Source organism: Amphibalanus amphitrite, unplaced genomic scaffold (genome assembly GCF_019059575.1).
Source record: "Amphibalanus amphitrite isolate SeventyFive unplaced genomic scaffold, NRLGWU_Aamphi_draft 000009F_arrow, whole genome shotgun sequence".
Taxonomy (NCBI): domain Eukaryota; kingdom Metazoa; phylum Arthropoda; class Thecostraca; order Balanomorpha; family Balanidae; genus Amphibalanus; species Amphibalanus amphitrite.
Window position 1 is genome coordinate 1,502,421 of NW_024881505.1, and position 22,588 is coordinate 1,525,008.

A 22,588-nucleotide genomic window follows, 5' to 3' on the forward strand; every position below is an offset into this window, starting at 1 on the left:
TACAATATCGAAAGCGTTTTGCCTGCTGTCTTCCATTCCTCTACCACTCTTCCCATAGTGCGTGTACCCACATTCAGTCATTTGGCATTTGCAATTTATACGTAGACACTACACTTACAGGAGCCCTAAATGAGTCAATGTGCCTTTCTCGAAATCAAAACTTTGTATAGTTTTGATTGTAAAATGATATAAATATCATTTTGCACGCAATTTGGTCATTGGGACACTATACTGGCCATACGGCTGAGGCATAACACAAAATTTTTCTGTCATAAAATACCGTGCCTGTGCTTCAGTGATCCTCAGGTAAGGTTCTTCCGCTGTACCTCATGTCATTCATTGACCAGCTCTTAGATAAGTTTGGACCATGGACCCAAGCCTGACCTGTCTGGCTTCGCAGTGGAAGCAAGTCCGTCCCAGTTTCCAGACAAACTCATTCCAATACTCAAGCAGGCAAGTTCTAGGACCCAAAGCTGCCGGTACACTCGGGGGCAGATTGATGTTCCACCACTCCCTACCCATCGGGCTCCTATGGCTCAGCACTGGCTGCTGCCAGTGGCAGCACTGGCAGCGCTGGCACCGGCAGGCAGTGCTGAGCAGTGCTGAGGGCAGGCAATACTGGCAGCAGCCAGTGCTGAGCCATGGGAGCCCGATGGGTAGGGAGTGGTGGAACATCTATCTGCCCCCGAGTGTACCAGAGCTGTCCGTCCCACCGCAGAGACAGGCCTGTCCCAGGACTCAGGCTGCCGGTCCCGGTGCCCGCTGTCGTCCACAATGGGCCAGGTAGGTGTCGCGCCTGGGGTAATGTACGCCGGCAGTTGTTTGTTTGTGCAGACCGTCGCCGATTACCGGGGAGGGGAGGGGAGGGGAGGGGCGCCGGCCGCGCCCGGTCGGCCCGCAGCACTGCCAGTCGCGTCGGCGGCGACAGAAAAAGTGCGCCGTCGACAGGCCCAGTCGCGTCCGACACCCGTGTGAAGCGCGCCGCCACCGGCAGGGTGGGCCACCCCCGCCCCCGCCCCCGCCCTCAACCGCCGCCCCCGCCCGGCACGTAGGCGGCTGAGAGCTAGTCGTCAGCGGTAGGGCAGAGGCATCGGCTGAGTAATGAATGACCATAATTTGCAGTTGGGCGTTAGAAAAGGTGACCCGAGATTAACTTCATAATTGCCGGTAATCGACACAACTAAATTGGAAATGGTGCAATAATTTTGTGCGTAGCAATATATTGAGATCCAGAGATCTACAGTAAGAAGGATATTTGATCGATTCGGACGCCACAAATGTGACTTTGGTTCAGAGAGAAAACGAATGAACAGAGTAGATGTGATTCAGATATTCCATTGAGGATATTGCAAAGTCACGTTCAGTAACAGAGCATGGTGGGAATATTGCTTTGGACAACAAGCTACGGGAAAATGAACGGACGTAGTCTGGCGTCCTCAAATAGGGGGAAAATTAGCAGCAGCAGCGAACTAGCAATGCAGGAACTCAGCAACAAATAATGATACGTACACACAGGCGGACACACTCATCAAATACTCTATGCTGATGCAAATGCAATACTCGATCAAAACCACTGTCATTTGCCCGTTTCTAGTGTTTCGTCCAGTCGACTCAAGCGCAGTAGACAGGTAGGCTGTGCCGCAGCACACCTGGAGCACCGCGGCACAGCCTACCTGTCAGGCGCCCACCAGATGTAACGCCATCCAGCTAACCTGGCGGCCGTTGAATGGCGGTGCCGGCCAGCCGTTGTTATCGGGAACTTGTATGATAACTAATAAATGATGAATAATAATTTTGATTTAAAAAGTGTTGCAATGTTGACCTTATCCAAAAATAAAGAATGGTTGACAAAGAATGGTTGTGCCGCAAGAATGTTGACAAGCTTTCAATCGCCGCTTCTCGCTGAGGAACACAGTGTGCAGTGGCCGAGCTAGACGGGGTGTTCAAACACCCCATCACCCTAGCAGTGCGTGGGAAACCATGACACCGAATATGACACCGCGACTCGATGGGGTGACGATTGTGTTGACCGTATATATTCAAGCATAAATCTCGCTTTAGTGGATCAAATTGTAGCGTGGAGAACATAGGCAAAGATGGAATGGATGCATCAATGCAATACCAGACGCTCCAAACCTCTTGCGCGATTCCTTAGGGGATACTGAACGTCAACTATGCCATTTGTAGATGTCAAACGTCAGGCCCAGCTATGCAGCCGACAAGATTGCACTGAGAGCAGCATTCCGTCGTGACGGATAAGCGTGGCTGATCTGTGTTTAATTCGGCCGGCGTCTGGTGTCGCCTCGGCTCTAACTAGACGCTATCGCCTCCAGACTGGCCTCATGTCATCACTGGGCTCATCCAATGCCAAACACCCATCAGTAATTGGTGCGGTCGCTGTTCAGGGTCACCTCGTGCTACCGGCGGCGCCGGGCGGTGCAGATGGAAACTGGGACATGGGGAAGAGGTCTGCAGCGCATGGGTGGACGGAAAAGACGCAGTTCAGCGTCTTGACATTAGGTGCGACGCGTGCAGACCAGAGTTGACGTTGGATGTGACGTGTGATGGACCTTCCTTTGACGTCATCATAACGTGACGCAGATGGGCCACATTTGTGTGACGCATGTGCCTCAAGTCTGTAACGCATACGGCGACTATGTAACACACGTTTTTATTTTTTTTATGACGTACTTCTGAGCATACCCCTAGAAATAGGAACCTAGAAATGTCATAAACAAATGACAAATGGCATTGGTAATGGTTAGGTACGAGTACATTTAACTTTTGTCTGCTGGCATTACTTTATACAGCATTGACATGCAGCACGCTCTGAAACACAGGTGCAAAACAGTTGAAAGTGCCTACTTCTTGGGACGTTGACCCTGCGAAGTATACAGAGTGTGTACCCCGTCCCTGTTCCGCCGTCACCCTCCTCCCCCGGGGCGGGTCGCGTGTGAACTCTCAGCGGGTTGGGGGCGATCGGGATCATCAAAGTATCGACTCCCTGTTCCACTGGTCCGCTCCATCGGTCATGGTGCCCGGTGGCTCGGTAAACAGGCGCCAAAGCGGCGCGTTCTCACCGGGCTCTGATAAATGTGCGCCGATACAGACAGGGCGGGGCGAGGCGCCGGCGCCGGCGCCGGCGCCCCTCGGCCGGCGCCCCCGGCCCGGCCCGGCCCGTGGGAAGCCTGTCTGCAGAGATGGGACTCTGATAGCGGCCAGACGGCTCTGGAGGCTGCAGACAGCGCCATCATACAGTATACAGGGCAGGACCGGGATGCAGAGCAAAACGGGAACCTGGGGCGATATAGCTATATTTTACCGATTTCAATTAACTATTGATGACATAGAAGATTGTGTCACAAAGAATTATTATTAGAGTGAGTTTCATTTGTATCCAATAGATAGTTCAATTTCACTCAAAACAATAAATCAACGGAAGGCTTTCTATGGAACTGGGTTATGCATAACTAATGTAATAAGCTTCCTCTATCATCTATGAATGGCCTTGAAACATTTTGATTCAAGCATAGCAACATTTATTGCGGGTTTTACTGTAAATACGGCTATACGATACGATTGCACTAAATATGTCAATAAATGCTTATCTGTACATTTCGAAAGGTATGAACTATAGCCAATGAGTTCAAACCTAGCTTCTGCTCTAACGTCCAGGGCTCTCGTGACGGTCCCAACTCCCATCACAATGTTTCACTCCATTTAGGGGAGAGTGGCCATATTGCGCCACGTTAAGCGAAACTGGCTTCAGCTTGGAATACAAAGACAGCACAGATTAGTTGTTTTCACATTATATTTAGAGACCTTTTTCCTACCTTTTTTAGACACTAATTTGTCGCATACTTCAACTCATTAGCCAGACACGGTCTTTTTAGAAAGTGTTGCAAAGGGCGCAATTGTCGAATACCTTCGATAAATGCGCCCACACCATGGCGCAATTGGATTCAAATGCGCCCACCGCAAATACATGCATTAGCTATGGGCTGTAAAGATAAGAGTGATGAGTAGGTAATGCGTTGTATGATGTGTCATTATTTCATTAATTTACCATCTGTTTTTTAGAAATTTTATTAGAAGTGCACAGTGACCTCAAATTGCTTGTGGTTTTGTCATCTGCCTAAGCCTTTCGAATATTAGCCATCATTAGACGCGTTTACATAGGGTTTGTTGCAAGCTTATATCTCCGTCCGTGATGTTGCAAAAGATGCCAATGGTGCTGAACAATTTACAAAATGATCCCCTCTAAATATTTGAAGACCACTGCATCGAAATTATCGCCAAATTAACGAGCTAGAGCCTCGTCAAATATGCTATGTAAACCCGGTTATTATTAATTACCCATTTCATTAACATTAGCCCGGTTGTGGCGCATTTACCCCGGTCGCATTTGAAAAAAACGTAGTGGTGTGTCAGAACATGGCGTCCCTATTCACCGCAGCCACAATCTCTTGCATGGAGGTGCTCAAATCATTCGAAATTAACCATCTGTCCAAAAAAATTAGCAGTACAGGGTGTCTCAAAAGCTCGTATACACATTTCCCATGCCCATAAAGCATATAAGAACCGGCCAAAAATCTAAGGTTTTTGTGTCTGTGTGCACACTAGACAAATATGCATGCTTTGACAACTGATTCGGCAGGTTGGAAATCAAACCCTTTGCTGTATCTCCAAAAATATTTGCCCATACCGATTTTCGTCGCTCCGTCAGCTGCCGGAGGCTGATAAAAGGTTACCAGCTTTCAAGCTCTTGTAAGGGAATCCCCTGCAGTTTCTGCGTCGGAATTAGGTTTGACGAGCTCCCCGGCAACATCCGCTTCTCCCTGAAAGCCGACAGCGTGCATCGACACCATCCGTGAGTATTTTGTAGGTCTTCTCTGGCGCTAACTCCTTCATGAATGACTGGCGCCGACCTCCCAAGCACCATTTTCCTTTTCAAAATAACCCCATTCCTGAACAAATGGGAAGTGCCAGGGGAAAATTTTTCGCAGCATATCGTAGAAGAATGTGTCGGCCATCTGTTTCTTAGACACATTGTGCAAATTTTGCAAATCCCAAACGCTCGTCACTCCCCATGCCAAGACCTTCGCTGGGTTGCGGAGTGTTTTCCTCAGGAGAGGTTCTGCTTTGTAAACGGCCAAAACCTGTCCATCGTGTGGTTTTGTCGGGATTTTGTGTCTAAAAGAAAGCTATTCGCTCCAGATCTGCCTCTTGAAACTTCGTAAGATAAAACTTTACATTAATTGACACTTTTGGAGGGTCAGTTGTCCCTGGTATTGATGATTTTCGTGTTATTTTCCCCAAAAATTCAGCGTTCTAGATATTATAAACAATTTCAAATGATACTTTGTCTTTATTTTACGATGACCTGCAATTTCTGAAACTGGGTAACCTCTGTCTGTGAGCTTCTTGTCAGTTTTCAATAGTTATGCCTTCATTTTCAGCTGCTTTCCGGAGCACGAGTCTGCTGTCGTACGAGGGTCGTTCAAAACGATGTTAGTCTCGCATGGTTTTGTCCTTCAAAAATTTTAGCCACCGTTTTTATTAGATGATCATCATGTTGTACTCATCCTCGCCGACACTTTGCCATGTGCCATTTCCGACAACCATTCCCATTACTCCTGAAACAGAGAGTTTCTCAGCCGACCCGATTTTGCGACCTCCATTTTCATGCTTGACCCATGGTCAGAGATGAACCCTTTTTGTGGGCTCATGAAGGGTCGAATGCGTTTGAAAACAATGAGACTGCTTGAGGAAGGTTGTTACCAATGCCCATGCAAAATTTCGACTGTTTATTTATTGTTGATTCAGAATTATTGACAAAAAAGCATGGCTGGTACCTGTCAACGAACTTTTGAGACACCCTGTACATGTGCCCAAACATTCACTAAACCTTATTCTACAGCTTTGAAGAATGCTTTTTTCGCTAAGAAACCATTACCATTTAACCATTTAAACAAAATTGTTACGTGCCTTACCTCTGCCAAGGTTCCACCGGAAAAGGAAGTATGATCGAGCTGGGCAGCTTTTGCAACCACCACTAGGTACTTATGGTGTGCCAATTTTTCTGGAGCTTGGGAGGGCGCATTTATCTCGCGGGCGCAATTAGGGTACTCTCCCCTAAATCTCCCCTCTTGACCCTCATTAGGTCATATGATCTGTGTTAACACCAGAGCTCCAAACAAAACTTCCGATTTGGCACTCGGTCCATTTAACCCTTCCTCCGTCTCGGGCTATTTCACACGGCCAGTCGCTTCACACGCGCCCGCTCTCTCAACAAGTGGTGGACGGTAAATCCGTCATCTCTCGCTCTCCCTCCCTCTCGCTCACTCCCCTCTCCCCTTTTTCTCTCCCTCTCTCGCCGGCAGTGGCCGCGCGCCGGGTACGACCGACGGCCCGCGCTAATTGAGAACCAAGTGTCACTTTGCACGCACCAGTGACGCCGGCGCCCATTCGCTGGGAGGGGAGGAAGGGGAAGGCGGGGAGGACGGGAGAGGGAGGGAGGAGGGGAGGAGGGGCTCTGATGCGTGTCAGGTGTCAGTGCCGAGGAATCTCCGAGCCCGGTCAGTTCCTAGTAGATGCCCTGTTCCAGTATCCGGCTATCTGTCCCTGGCTCTGGGGCGGATCGGCACCAGTCTTGCAGTTCACCTGTTGATGTCCCGGCTTCATCATTCATGAAACCAGGATATTCAGGTGCGGAATCGGGACCCGTCGAACGGTGTCCAGTATCTAGCGACATTTCAGCTAACGGAGTGCAGTTTTTTTGCGATGCTGCAATCGTAACTCCTTTCCGGGAGGTAGGCAGAATAAGATGAACAAAAAGTCTGAAGAGTGACCCTGCAGCACCTGTACGAGTAGAATGGTAGGTACAAGCATTAGCAAGCAATAGCAACGAAGTTGTTGCAAAGTCGGTTATATTTAGGAACATATTCTGCGATTGTGTAGATGAAGAAACGTCAAAGATGTCTGTTGTATGAGAGATGCAATTCGTTAGACAGAACGGCGGGAAGCTTATAATACCCGCAGGCGCACGGGACAGGCGGTATGATGGATGGCTCATTCCTGAGTCTTTTGAAGAGGAAAGTTGTAAGTCCTGTTATATGTCATGGCGGTCTCCAACAAACTGCGTACAGTCTTCAAAATAGTATGTAGTTCTGCATAGGCAGATCACATCTTGAAATAGGGAAGCAAAATGCACAGTGCACACGAATAATTCTTAACCCTCGCCCCGTTGGGGGGGCCATTTTGGCCCCCCCCTGTGGTTTTTCCTGAATAGCAAGAAAACGGCGGCGCGCAGCGCCGCCAAATTTTCAGTACCTTCCCGGGCATCAATTTGACACCTTCACACCAAATTTCAAGTCTTAGGTCACCTTAGGTCAGGAGTTGTTGAGGTCAAACTGAGGTCATGTTCGAGCAGAAATGAGCAAAAAACATGCAATCTTGAAACGCTCACCAAATCTACAGTTATCAAGCAATTTCAAAGTTCTTTATATGGTCTAGTAGACAAAAAGCGGCGCTACAAAACTGCTATCTCGGATTTTCAAAATTTTGGGTTTTTGACCAAAAAAAATCAAAAAATTGATTTTTTTTGAAAAACTAACAAAAAAACCCAAAATTTTTCAGAATTTCAAAAAACCCGGAATATATGTGATAGTCCCAGCGCTCTTCTATATACATACCAAATTTCAGGTCGATATCTCGTTTTTTGGCCAAGTTATAGCGAAAAAACTGTTCAAAAATGATGACGTCAAATTTTTGAACTCAATTTTTAGCGATTCTAGACCACGTACGGCAAAACAAAGACCACCATTGAACTCCCCGTGACGAGCTGCATCGATTCTATACCCATTTAATGCAAAAATATTAACTTTGAAATTTGACCTAATTTGACCTGACCTTGACCTGATCTTGACCTGACCTTGACCAAAACGTGACCTAAGCTGGCCCCAAAGGCTGCCTGACCCACATAATCGCATTTGTCATGTAAAATGGACCATAAAACATGTATCACACGACACTTTCATATTGTGACCCCCCCGTGACCTGACCTCTGTGACCTGACCTGGTATCAGTGACCTCAAATAGCAAAATATGTGTTTGAAGAACATTTCCCCATCGATGATTTTCAATGAAATGCATTTTACTCGATTTTACAACGCATTTCTTGAAATGCCTGCATACGGTGAAAATTGGATCTTTGACCTGACCTGTGACGTCATCGGTTTGACCTAGGTCAATAAAATTGGGTCACAAGGTAGTTCCCCGTTGGGGCTATCCAACGCCGTTTACCGCTTGTCGCTATGTTGCGTGGTTCTCGAGATCTTAGGGGGGGGGGCCAAAATGCCCCCCCCCCCAACGGGGCGCGTTGCTCGGCAGAGCCCAACGGGGCGCGGGTTAATATTTTATTTGATTTTATATATGTGACAGGGATGTTGGACCGTAAATATAATTCAAGTCATTGAAGTAGGTTTCTGGTTTTAGCACACGCGTCTCGCGAATTTGCTCTTAAATACTCGTCTGATAGGTCTACTGAACCGACAAAATCCAGCGACAAGTGTGTCGCAAGCGCCTCGCTTCCGCTGCCTTACAATATAAACACTTCAAGATATGAGTGACCGACGCCGCAGACGGCGGAGCAGTCAGCTCCAGACTGCGCCAGACTCGACTGCACAGACTGACTGCTAAGACAGACTGCAGCGCTCCGGAGTGTGCCGGATCCTCTGGAAGACTGTATAGCAACCAGCAGCAGACTCCGTCGGACTGCAGCAGACTCAGACTGCACAGGGCTTTCGCGGACTGCAGCGGAGGGCTCTAGACTCCGTGGACTACAGCAGACTCTGGAAATCTGCAACAGATCCGACCGACTGCACTGGCGTGGCTAGCGCCTGACTCCAGTAAAATGCAGTGGACTTACACTCTCGGAGCTACAGCAGCCAGCGCCAAACTCAGACAGATTGCATTGAACTTCACCAGCCCACAGGACAGACTGCATTGAACTCAATCGGACTGGCCTCTGGATGAAATCAGTGGTTTCTGGTAGGCTGGCCAGTGGCCACCTCTGATGGGCTCATGAACTCCGATGGTTTCAGGCAGCCACGCACTTTGCCGGTCTGATGGACTCTAACAGACTCTGGCAGATTCTAGGGGATTCTGAGAGACTCTGTGGACTCCATTGGACTCCGTGGACTCTGCTGCTGGACTCTGCTGGACTCTGTGGAGTCTGGTCCCGGACCGAAGCCCTGCTCGGGCCTCTGTCGCCACAGCGCCAGACCGTGCCCCCTGCTCTGGAATGTGCAGGCATGATGGGAAGCCCGCCTGAGCGGTGACAGGGACGGGCCCGGCTGGTATCGAGACGCAATACCGCGCGCTTCTGTTCTCAGAAACTGGCTCACTATTTCATACGTTTATTTAATAGCACGCAGCTCAAAAGATAACAAAATTCGCCATACGAATATCCAAGACAAATTTTATTGATGAAGATAGGGAAATGAAAAGGTTTTGAATTTCTATGGACTTCAAAACCTTTCTTAACACCTTTTTAGGGTGAATAGGGGATTCAATCATTCACTTATTGTATTGTATTGTATTGTTATTGTTATCCTATCAAGTCGCAATGTATTGATGCGTCAATTGATTGGTCTAAAGGCATTTTGTGAGGCGAAAATTAAAATCATTGTTCCATAACTCACAAGCTTGATGAGTAACTATATACTTGTTGTAATGAAAGACCCATCAACCATTAACCAGTTGGAGCTCTTTGGAGGATACGTTTATATTCAGGGAAACATTTACCCTTGCTTTAAACACGTCCGGATTGTGTTTATTTGATTAGGGCATGTGTGAGTGATAACGGTAAGATATTCGTACACATCTTTGGCACGCTACCATGCCAACATGCTTACGTTCCACCGCGTAAAAAATCTTACACAGGCAATCAAACTAATAGCGGGTATGTAAGGCATATTACATTCATGGTACATTATGGAATCATTACAAAATACAAAATGGCACATGGCGTTTTTAAAATACGGTTAGAACAAATAAAAATATATTTTCAAAGCAAATTTCACCTGTTTTCTGCCTTGTGCTGCGGATAGAATAAATCAGCTTACAAACGGATGAAGCATTCGTGAAAAGTGTTTGACCGGAACGCTGAAACTCATTCTTTGTTGAACATATTGACAAATGTCAACTTGCTTGCTAGAATGAGCTAAACAACTTTTCAGAACAAAACGAGAAACTGTTTTGGTTTTGAATAAACCGTAACCGTCCTGCGTTGTCGAACTTAATGTGTAATGGTATGCTATACATTGCTTCAAACAGATAGGTGCAGATTCATTACACAAGACTCACCACTCCATTCACGCTGGCTATAAGGTCGGGCCAAAGGTGTATCTCATTCTCCACCCGGTCGCGAGCCATGGGGGACGGATAGGGGAGGGGCCAGGCAGCGGGGGGGGGGGGGGGGGAGGGCATCTGATGCAAGCCATGCCCGCCCGTTGAGGGACAGGAGGCAGAGACCGGCGAGCACGCCGCAGCGCAGTTCTGCTCCGTGCGCGTCACCAAGCCGTGGTACGGCGCGGTACGACGGGCACAGGACGGTACGACGGTGCGGGTATGGGGAGAGGCACAGGGTGGAACGGCTTGGGTATGGGGAGCGGGGCACAGGATGGTACGGCGTGGTACGACGGGTGGTCTGGTGCAGCGTGGTTCGACGGGAAATTTAGGGCGGTACGGGGAGATACAGAGAGCAAAGAGAGTAGGTACTGCTCAGAGTGGAACGATTCGGTGAGGCACAGCATGGTACCGTGTATGTAGTACGAGTCGTGCGTCTAGCATCAATTGTGGGCCCAAAGATGCAACAGCGGGTGGGCACCTGGGCGAATATGAGGCTTGCTGTGCCCGCACCTGCTATTCTCTTTTCTCCTCAAAGCTCAACGCATGTTGCTCATTGTGTGTGTATGGCAGAGTGTGCGAAAGTGCACTGCACCGATACTGTACGGAAGGGGAATAAAAACTTTGACGGAAGCCAGCCAGGGGATGAGGAAGGACATCGACAGGAGAAGGCCGTTGGGATGAGGACATCGCACATCAGAATGAGAACATCGGCACAAGGAAGCTGGCGGGGCCCGCTGCCGTCAGGGGCCCGCTGCCGTCAGGGGCCGCTGCCGATCAGGGGCCCGCTGCCGTCAGCGCTGGCGTCATCGGGCCAGTCCCGCGGTCCATCCGCCCCAGCTGATCAGACAGCGCGTGTCGCTCCGATGCAACTGGGTTCTATCGCCGCCGTAGAACCGACCGGCCCCTGGCGGCCCCGGCCCGGCACGGCGCGTCCCGTTCCGTCTCCGCCCGGCACGGGGCGGTCCGTCCGGCGCCGGCGGGTCGACCGAGCGCCGTCCGTCACAGGCGGCTGCAGCGACACGCCGCTGCACTGGCCAGGGTCGCGTCACACAGCGAGCGGCACCGTCACAGCGTCACAGAGCGCGGGCCGGCCCACTGCAGAGGCACGCCGCTGCACTGGTCGGAGACGGGACACAGAGAGCGAGCCGGCGTGCTGCACTGGCCGTCACAGAGACGTCGGGTCGGTCCGCTGCAGAGAGGCCGCGGGGTCTGCAGAGTATCGCGAGGACGGCAGACGCGACATCGGGTCTCGGGGCAGATAGGACGCAGCGCTGGACGTTCCCTCTCAGGTCTCCAGCCACGCTCCGCAGCAGCACGTGCTCCTCCCGGTGACCGGAGCTGGCTGTAATCTGTCCGACTCCGGTCCGCTCACCGCTGCTGCCGCGGAGGAGACACTCTGTTTATAGAACGGAGATGGCTGCGGACTGGACATCGTGGTTACGAACGGGAGCGGGGACGGGGGTAGATCCAGAGGAGAGGGGGAGGGGGCATACGATCACATCCAGATCCAGCGGTTTGTAGAGTCGCCCCAATCGCGTTGGCAGTGCACGGCGAGAGAGGAGCAATAGTCGGTCCTCTGCCGTACTTATTCTGAGTGTGCATATGCTTTGATCCATTCATTAGACCCCACTGGGGTTCAGTACCACAGGGTGGAGTAATGGCATGCACAGTGTCAACACATCAGACCAGCTGTTCAATTCAAATAGTGGAAACACCTTTGACCCAACACGTTTTATAATATGCCTTTTTAAACGTTTCCACTTAATCAGACCAGAAAACTGCTTAGCTGAAGTTTTAAGATTACGTTTTAAGATTCGTGATTACTGATTAGGAACTGTTGTACCTCATACGATATTACAAAACAACCTCCTCCCATACCCTGTTCCGCTAATTGGTGTTTTTTTTTTCTATGCGAAGCAGGCAGGGTAATCGTTTCGGCCGGTCATAAGAACCCCATGTAGCAGACGACAGGCCATGAGACCACGGAGCAGTCGGAGCAGGCGGTGGTCTGTCACCCGTCCTCTCTGCGATCTGTCAGCACGGCGCGGGCCTGGCCTCGGTCCGGTGTGGTTTTTGTACTCCGTGATACCCAGGGGAGTGGGATCTGGGGCCGCCAGTCACTCACGTGGTCGAGGGGGACCGGGACCGACTTCACCACCCTTCACACATTCTTTTGATGGTGAGGACAGGGAGGAAGGGAGGAGGGAGAGAGAAGAGAGCGCTGAATGATAGGAGACATCGGAGGGCAAAAACGCGTAGTTGTTGCGTTAGATCATGGGGCTGCTAATGCCTTGAGTATCACGTACGAAAATATTTGCTTTGAAAACACCAACAGTGTGGTGTGCTGAGGGATGCATAGTTAAAGGCACAGACGTTCATCGAATCAACCGAAATCGCCACCCCTTCGATTGTGTTAGAGGATGCATGGTTAACGATATTGTCGTCTATCAAGTTTCTTTTCACTGTTAGAAAATAGATCAGCATGTAATGTAATTACGCATACATGCAATTTAAGTACTTCGTCTGACTGATATTTTCTTCTTTGCATGCATGTGTTGAGTGTTCAACCCGGCACCGCCTGGGCTACTCGTATTTCCGTACCCACGACAGCCTGGGGGGGTCGGATCCGACCCCCCCTGTTATCTCGAGAACCAATGGTCGTATCGAGCCCCGCGAGGCGGCGTTCGAAAGGTCTCTATACGAGACCTTCCCAAAGCACTCTTAAGATTTTTAGATTGAGGTCAAATTTCGGGTCAAGGTCAGGTCAAAGGTCAAATTCTGGGGTTTTGCATGATTAGGCTTACGGACAGCGGAATCGATAGCTGCTGCTCGAAACTCACCAAAAATGACCTCAAAGTGAAGGTACCATGTGCGTATAGGGGTCATACTAAGTACGGGTCAAGGTCAGGTCAGGTCACGAAAGGTCACGATTTTCACTTTCTGCTACATGGGCGTGCGACACATGTTTTATGGCTTATTTTTCACGCCGAATCCGATGGTAATGGTTATATGTGACCCCAAGTCACTGTGCTGATGATAAGTGTGCATTGAAAGCATAAAAAATCGTTTATACCGTACATAACGAAACGAGGGCTAAGAAAAAAGGTCAATTTTCAGCTTTTTATTTTTGACATAAAAATGCATTTTTCTAGACGAGCTTTGTCCCAGGAATCTAGTGGTGCCATTTGTTTTCACATGCAATGTTCAGTAGTGCCTCTAATTCACGAAAATGCTTATGACGTCACCATGCCCTATGCATGTTGGAGCTATTTTTTACAATTTGGGGGTCAAAAATCAAGATAAAAAGTTGAAATTTGGGACATCTTATGTTCTAATAGATCTCTGTAACATATATTCCGTTTTTTAATTTCTCAAAATTTTGGATTTTATTAGCTGTTTTCTAAAAAATAAAGTTTTTTGAATTTTTAGGGGTAAAAAACGCATTTTATGGAAAATCTGAGATAGCCATTTTAACGAACTCGTTGAGCTGCGTCTATTCATGTCCTTCATTTGCAATTTGCTTTAAATCTTGATTTTTTGCGATTTTTAAAACATTTACCACTTTTTGACTGAAAACGCCATGTAGTTACATCACTAAAATCGATATATCTCAAATTTTTTTAGAAAAATATTCTAAAAAATTACACAGTAAACGTCAAATTGATGAGGAAGAAGGTATGCAAAGTTTTAAGTTGATAGCGTAAGCGGTTCATGAGTTATTCAAGAAAAACGGAGGGGGGTCGGATCCGACCCCCCAGGCGGTCGCGGGTTAAGCGCTTTATAGGCTATTTTGTTTCTCTTGCAGTCTGCGGCAAAGTCAAACAATGAGACAAAGAAACAGTTGACCATCGACGACTCCAAATAATAAACGTTGACCTTGACCCTGACCTTGACATCTGTACATCGTTGAACAACATGTTCCATGATAGGTGGTAGGTAAGACTGGCAAAAAAGGCCGAAATCAATGTGTCAAAAGCTCACAAGGCCCATAGCCAACGCAAGATGTTGAGAATTGGCCATTTGGGTCATGACATGACCTGAAAAACAAGGTCATATCTCCGAAACCAAAAACCACAGAAACTTGAAATTTTCAGTGGACATCAAGAAAGGATAGAGGAGCAGCTATACGGAAAATCAGCCTTCTAGCTCTAAAAATGTTGAGTGCAGAGCAGAAAGACTACCTGGGGGGAGTGGCAACCACCCCCCCCCCATGTGCGGGCGAGGGTTAAGTTCAGGTTCTGTGTAACGGCAAAAGAAAGAGGAAGGTGTTTGAAACATAAAACGTTAAAACGGATAACATCTCAATTACAAAATGTTTGAAACAGTGTATCTTCTAAAAATTGTAATCAGGCAAATAGATTGCAGTGAACTTAAATTCAAAATCAGCCTATGTAGTCCAGTACCTACACAATTTTTTTTTATTCCAGTACTGGATCTTCTTTTGATCTAGCCTATCTGGTAGGTAGCACAAGCATTCATTAGTTCGTTTTCTTCATTCTGTTACACGAACTTCCATGATAAGGGCTGTAAACTAACCGATAAATTTGAAATCTGAATCAGTGGTAGCTCACTTTGCTGGATTTAATTTTTCTTACAAACAAAACAGTTTTTTCGACAATCAGTTCTGATTATTTTCGGTTGGTTGATTCCTCCCACACAGCACTGAGCTTTCAAACCACTTCTCGTATGGAAGTCGCCGGCCCCGGTCGACTAACGGAGGAGAGACGGCCGGTGGGGAGCGGCAGGAGCAGGGACCGGACAGGCGACAGGGACCACCCCTCCCCTTCCCTTTCGGCGTCGCTAGCCGCCGTCTCGGACCGGGATGGCGCCGGCACCAAAATTATGCTGCTACTAGATAAATAAACAGCACCCGCGGCCCAGACACTTAATGTTCGTCCAACGAGCCTGTTTTGTCGTCGCCTACTGCCGTTAGGATTCCAGCGCTAATAGAACGGCTGAGCATGCACTGAGCTAATCGGCTATGAAGTGGCCACACTGATGGAGAAAGGACAGACGTGCCCATGATAGCCATGAACGAGGCGTTCTTTGAGATCATGCATTGTCATTCATGAGACTTTGAGCGTACGGAGGTTATGTTACAATGGTTATTGAGTTTGAGCCTAAGGAGTACATTGATTATGCCACTTTTAGAGCCAAGACAATGTCTTGGAAAAGCACAAATCAGGTAAAGTGAAAAATAGAAAATAGGTCTATTTAGATGTGAACAAATGTGAAGATGTGAACAAATGGTGTCTTGTTTGATTAAGAATGTCACGCTGTCTTTGTCCCGTTTAAATGTTGTGCAGAAATTGTAAATGTTATAGCTCCCTCATTTCTCTCCCTCTCTCTCTCTCTCCCTCTCTCTCTCTCTCTCTCTCTCTCTCTCTCTCTTCCTCCTCTATCTGAAAACTTTTCCACTGGGTTGTGGCTGGCTTATCATTTCAAACAACGTTAACATTCTTACCTCGTCCAGACGCAAAGTGGACAACAATTCTAATCAACATGGCTTCAAATCCGCATGGAATGGCACATTATAGACTTCCGATAGGATAAATGCCGACTGCCGTGCTTTGATTGGGAGGCACTTCAACGTGTTGCATGGTCCCCACAACGCTGGATTTATGTGTGTAGTGAGTGGAGAAGTCGCCAGATTTATGTAAGTACCGAGTGAATGGGTCGCCCTCTCGTCGACACCGGCGCCAGTCGTCACCCCGCGTCGACCAGCCAGGAGCGTCGGCCTGTGAGTTATTGGACAGTTACTCTCGGGAGATTCCTCCGACCCCCTCTGACGTGGCCGGGGAGAGGCCGTCTGGTTGTCGGCTCGTTTCTTGTGGCTTAGAGCTGTCATCCACTGGTATAGGGTGCTGTGATTTATCCTGTCTATTTCTATTGATGAAGAATCTTGTCTGACAAAGCTATTACTTTTCATGCATACTTTGAAATACAATCACTAGATAAGATATTGATGATGTGCCCACCCTTCTGATGCCAACCCGGCGTTATACACGCCTGACTTTAAGCATTTCAGTTCAAATACCTACATATTTGTGCCACAATGCAATGCCATGTTTAGTCCAAATATTTTTAAAGAGCAAATAATGCCACACCATTATGCCATGCAAAAACTCACTTATACAGCCGTAGAAATAACGGGTAGAGGCGCATTCATAGAAATCAGATATTCGGTGCCAAGAAAATGCATCACTCATCTACGGTTACCTTTTCGAAGTGCGTGGTATCATACCAATCGTGCCGACCGCGGGATTTTTGTTTTGCCGTTTATCCTAGCATTTTGATGGGATAAACCAGATTTTCAAAGCTTTTCAATTTATATCCCAATAAATGTTGAAATAAATTGAAACACGTGTATTTTGATAGGATAAGCCTTGACACAAGTTAATACCATCATCGGACATCGGAGCATATCGCGATAAAAAGGATTTATCCTTAAATTAAATTCGTAATTAAACAAAAATAAGCGATCCGACACTAAGCGTCACTATAAGAGGGAACTTGGGCAAGATGGTCAAAATGCTTCGATCGCGAGGGTCTGCCGGTCGAACGTTGCACGCTGCCGTTCAAATCTGCACCGGTCTGCGGTTTCTGCACCGGTCACCGGTCCAGCCGTGCTGTTTGTGCAGTGTGTCGGGGTGTTTTTAGTATCCACACGGACTGTCCGGGTACTGGAGGGCCATCCGTCTCGCTGTCCAGTGCTGACAGGCGGCTCTGCAGAGCAGCGTCGAGTCCGGCTCGACATTTAGAAGGGACCTTGGCCTTTTGCGGCCCACGACTGGACGGGGCGGCCCACGGTCATGTGTGACGCTAAAGCACACGCTCCAATGACAACCATGCGCGTTGGCTGGTGTGTAACATCAACGTCGGCTGAATATGTGACGCACTTCAACAGTCGTGTGGCCTGGAGCCTTCTGTACCCCCCTGCACTGCGCACATGCAGAGACGGAGGGGGGGGGGGGGCACATGCAAGCTCGATTCGGACACAGTTTTTTTTCGCTGAAAACGTTCAGACGGTGTGCGTGACACTGCAAAGTGCATAAAGGCCGGAACACAGCTTGCTGCGATAATTATCCTCAACCGTATAGGGGATAACGATTACTGAGCTAAAGGATAGAGATGACGAGTATCAGTGAGATTTACTCATGAGGTGAGGATTTCCGGTCATGCCGAGAATATTGAACCGACCTGCTACTGCAAGCAAGATTACTTTACTGCAAGGATCGACAGATTGGGCCGCAGTGGACCAAAAAAAAAGGAAGAAAAATGTGAAACTAGTATTTATGCTCTTGTGTGATACTGTGAGCTGTGGCTCATCCTGAAGTACCTAGAAATGCGTGATCAGGGTTTCATCAGACCGTGCTTTTTCTCCATTTGCTCTCGCAGATCTCCATTATCCGTTTCGGTAACCATTCAGTCATGAAAGTAGAGCCTTTATTTTGCGCATTGCACATTATTTTTTGGTGGTACGTGCAACTCAATTCTGGACTTAATTAAGGAACTGTTCTCAAGTTTTTGTTTAGTGGTGAAGTCCAAGCTCCAAAGTAGGCATTACAATGGTCTTTTCAAGTGACTATTTTGCCCCTTTTACTCCTCTTTTAACAGTTTTACTTTGTGCAAGGTATGTTATGCAATTCGCTTGCAAATATTTACGCTTTCACTGATCAATTTTACCAACATTCTTGGGAGAATGTCATTGTGTAGTGGCGGTAATTTGCTTTAGATCGTAGACATTCGGAATTCACAGAACTGCATCGATAGTTCTCCTATCCTGTCATGTTCATCATTTTGTCCCCCGCTAAGCTCGGCGATCACTCCCAGCCTTCTCACCGCCGCTCCACATGTGATGGTGTCACCGCTAGTGTCACCGACCATAACGGAGTCATTCTGCTACCGCGGGCGAGCATCTGATCGCCATTACGCGCTCGTTACGCCTCTGATGTCTGCCGCCGAGCCGCTCTGTGTGAGTGTGACCCGTACCAGTGAAATCATTAGGGAGGGAGGGACCGCCCCACCTGGCTCCCGTCACCCTCCCCACCCTCCCCGCCGCTGCCGACAGAGCAGCCCGGTCGTCCGTCGACACCGATGGAGTCGGCGGGCCGCCCACGTCGGCGCCGACGCGGCGCAGCGCCGCCCTAACTCAGCCGTCCGATAAACACGGCTTCCGCGACGCGCTTCAAAGCGGCGCGCCGACCGTGCCATTTTCGCCATCAGCGGCACCTTTGGCGCAGCGGCATGGCCGAGCTGTTGACGCGTCGGCGACCAAAGCGGCGTTTGTGCCGCAAAAGCGGCGCGGCGCGGCGCGCGCGTGGCTCGACGCCGAGCTGGCGGCGCGCGCCGAGCACTGGCAGAGGTGTTTGTGCCGGTAATGTTGACGCTGCCGGTAGGGTTACCGGCAGCGAGCCCGGTGGTCGCGCGACGGTACCGCCGACGCCACCGCGGTGGTCCGCTGCTGACACGTCGACACCGGCCTGGCCCGGAGGACGACACGCCGACACCGACCTGGCCCGGAGGACGACACGTCGACACCGGCCTGGCCCGGAGACCGACCTGGCCCCGACCTGGTTCGACGGACGACACGCTGACATGGCCCTAATTCGGCGGCTGGCACTCCAACACCTGCCTGGCTGGGCGGTACAGCCGCTCTGGTACCATAGCCGTTGAAGAGCTGCCGAATCTCAAAACGACCAGCTAGGCCTCTTGGCTGCTGGTAGACGGTGACCAGAAGGCTAGCGATTGCCCGCTAAAAGCCACTCAACGGAGTAAAGGTCTGCTGAATTGTCTACAGGCAACTAGCGAGACGGTCAAGCTACTGAACATCGAACTCATGCCTTATTGCCGACGCCAGTCGCAAAGAGAGCCTCTCATTCTTACACGTGATGAAAAAAGCTAACCTAACTGCTGCCATTCAAACGCTCCGTGACGTTGTATGCCCAAAATGTTGCGAAACACCCTCGATGTGGCCAAGCGTCAAACTGCGCGCGAAACTTTTGCAAACATCGTTCGAAAGCTTATATAATTTTATAGCGTATAAACATGTCTAACTAAATCTTTTGAAACAAAATCATCGCCAAAATACGCATACAAATATGTTAAATAATGATACGGTGCATATGATGTTTCCTTTTTTGCTAGTAAACAACTTTTGGCAGCTTATTTTTCATTCTTTGATTTTAGATAGCGGCGCATTCCTCGCCCTGCCCCCTCCTCGCTGGTCTGGGGGTCTGGGGGAGGGGGTCGGTTGGAACGGGACTCGTTCTGTAGCGAGCTGGCTGTGTGGCTGGGGCGGTCGCGGCGGGCGGCGGACTTTGTTTGGTATACAGTGGACCAGGTGAGCCGCCGCGACTCGGGTCGGCCGCTGGCCCGCAGCTCCAAACGACCGGCACCGGCTGCGACGGCGCCACAGCGCGTCTCTGTGGTACCGACACCGCCCGATCCAGCTCCGGGCTGCGCCGCGGGTGTGCTCTGATAAATATTGCATCAGCTGAATACAACAGAGGAGTAGGTATTGGGTGTTGGGTATTATAGTCTGTTTTTCGTATCTTCTACCTTCACTCAAAGACGGTAAACTCTCTAGGCACGTGCTCTAGCGAGCATCTAATTAAATCAACACCGCTGCAAAGTCAAGTTTTATCTCGACGCAAGCTCGAACGCAAGGCCATATATCTCGAACGTATATCCTTGATCCTTTTGGCCCATCCCGTTTCTCAAAGTGCGATGTTTTTTATCAAGTTAAATGCATTTGCATGATAACATGAAATCATATTCTTATTCTGGCAAAATCATCATTTTTTAATTTCTAATTTCATTATGCTTTCAATCAACAGAAAAGATATGGTCTTCGTCTCAGACAAGACAAAATGATCGTAACATTTTCTCTCAGCATTTCAAAGCAAAAGAAAGGTGGGTTAGGATAACTGAAATAAAGCGGTGAAGAAGCAGGAGCACATTAACCGACGAACATCGCCAGAATAACGAACTTATTTTCTTGGATACCAAAGGGAAAAGTGTTGAAGGCGCGGAGAAGAACCGACGGCTGCGGCACAGTCGAACTCCGTCATGTTTTAGCGCAGTATGATATGCGAAATGCATGCGTGGGTGTTATTGTCATTATTAACTACATTTGTGGATCATAATCTAAGCCCTAAGGCCTTGGTGATTGCCAGCGGTCACTGCAAAGGTCATGTCAGATGAAAAAGATTACCAGCAGCTTTTCGACAATACTATATGCTAGAGCAATCGATGTTTCGACAGCGCTGTAGTTCAATCGGTCGACAATATTTGGCCAGATTTGTCCTAAAATGTCAAACTTGTTTTTTATTTTAATGCCTTCAGTGGCCTTCACTATTGATCTGGGCAAAATGTGGTACATACGTATATTGCTGAAAGTAATCGGTGAAAGCTATCAATTCTTTCTCGCGTTGAACATAAATTGAAAACATAAATAAACATTCGAAAAATTGAACAGAACATGTAAACATTTTGTTTCATTTAGCCCATGAAAAGGAAATGCGACCTTTAAACTATACCTGGAATGCTCCTTGCAAGAGTGCTTCGCACAACGCAAGTAACTATATATGTACAGTAAAACGTCCTTGTATAAAGGTCGGTTCTAATAAACCGTGGTAATGATAATACGAAGTGAACGGTAGTATAGCTTCTTTAAGGCTTCTGTACCAATTTTTGTAAACTGCACTCTGAAGACTAGCTCCGACACGAGCAACAAACTCCTGCAATGAGTGGTGGGCCATGCGGTCAAGATTTGAAAACTATACCCTAAAAACGTGCTGGAGGAGCAAAACATCTTTGGGTGAAGGTAGAAGATACGAAAAACAGACTATAGGTATTAGTTATAAATCTATAATTTCATATCATTTCGCCGGTATACAAAATGGGTCATTCAACTAATCATTCTTTGGGCAGCCCCACTCAGCCCGAGAATTGTCATTCCGGTAGGTAATCGATGTCTCATTTGGTTCATCAAACGCATTTGACTATACCCATCAATCCAATTCAGCAACACTGAAATGAGTTACCATGCCTTTTGGACGCTTAAAATGTTCAGGCATCATCCATAGCTCTTGTTTACATGCAAATCCACCCGTTCTTTGCCGCACTCTGGCAGCTATCATCGCCACAATTCTACACCTCGCCAGTCTCCTCTCACTCCACTCGAAGCTTCTCTGGCCGCACGATTGACAAAACTGTCTGCTCTCTATCATCCACCTGATTTTCGAGCTGCTTTCCCCGAACGACTCTGCGAATATCTCCCGAGCGTCTTCCCGGCGAAATTTCGTGGCTCAGCCACTTCACCGTCGCCCTGTCAACCACAACCTGGCGGCGGCGACCGCGCGCGGCAGCCCGCCGCCCCCGTCGACGGCAATTAGCGGCTGTCACTCGCCCGTCAGCGACGCGGCCGGCCGGCAAACCGCATCGTCGGCACCGACACCGGTCCGCGTCGACGGCGACGGCACGTGGCGGCGACATGCGCGGCGCGCGGGTGGCCGACGCCGCGCGAGGCGCGAGCGGCCCGCCGGGGGCAGCCAAGGCCGGCCGGCCGGGGGTGTTTATTTGGTCTCGGCACACGGTGTCACGCTGGCGTCTGAAATAATATCACCCCCGGAGATCGGTCAGGTCCACGGAGGTCTCTCTGTGGAGAGGGGAGCAGAGGCAGGGTAGGCGACCATTGACAGTGTCGGCAGGACGAGGATGTGTGATAGATTACGTCAGGCTAAATGGTGGGTCAATATCGATCAATTCATTTTTAAAGCGTATACAGTGCACACTGACAGACAAGGAAATGTGCAAGAAAGAAATTTTGCCTAAGGGTGGAAAAAACTGGGTGCTGGATCGTGGCTTTGCTCTGAATAATTTGGTTAATGGTTCACACTTCACAGTGCACATCTTTTCTTGCAAGTACCAAGCTCCAATTGTTAATCCCATACGGCACACATTCTTCCCAGATCCATACAAATATTTCTTAGTTACTAGTTATATAAAGCATATTGTCGGTTGACCATGCAAACTAAAAGCAAACATGTTAAATGCAGCCAGTCTTATGGGACCCGTTGTTTTCAGGTATGTCAAGGTAGCATATCTTTTCGAGATCGAAATGCGCTCGCAAAGAGATGAAGATTGTGACTCAACATACATTTTTCTGTCC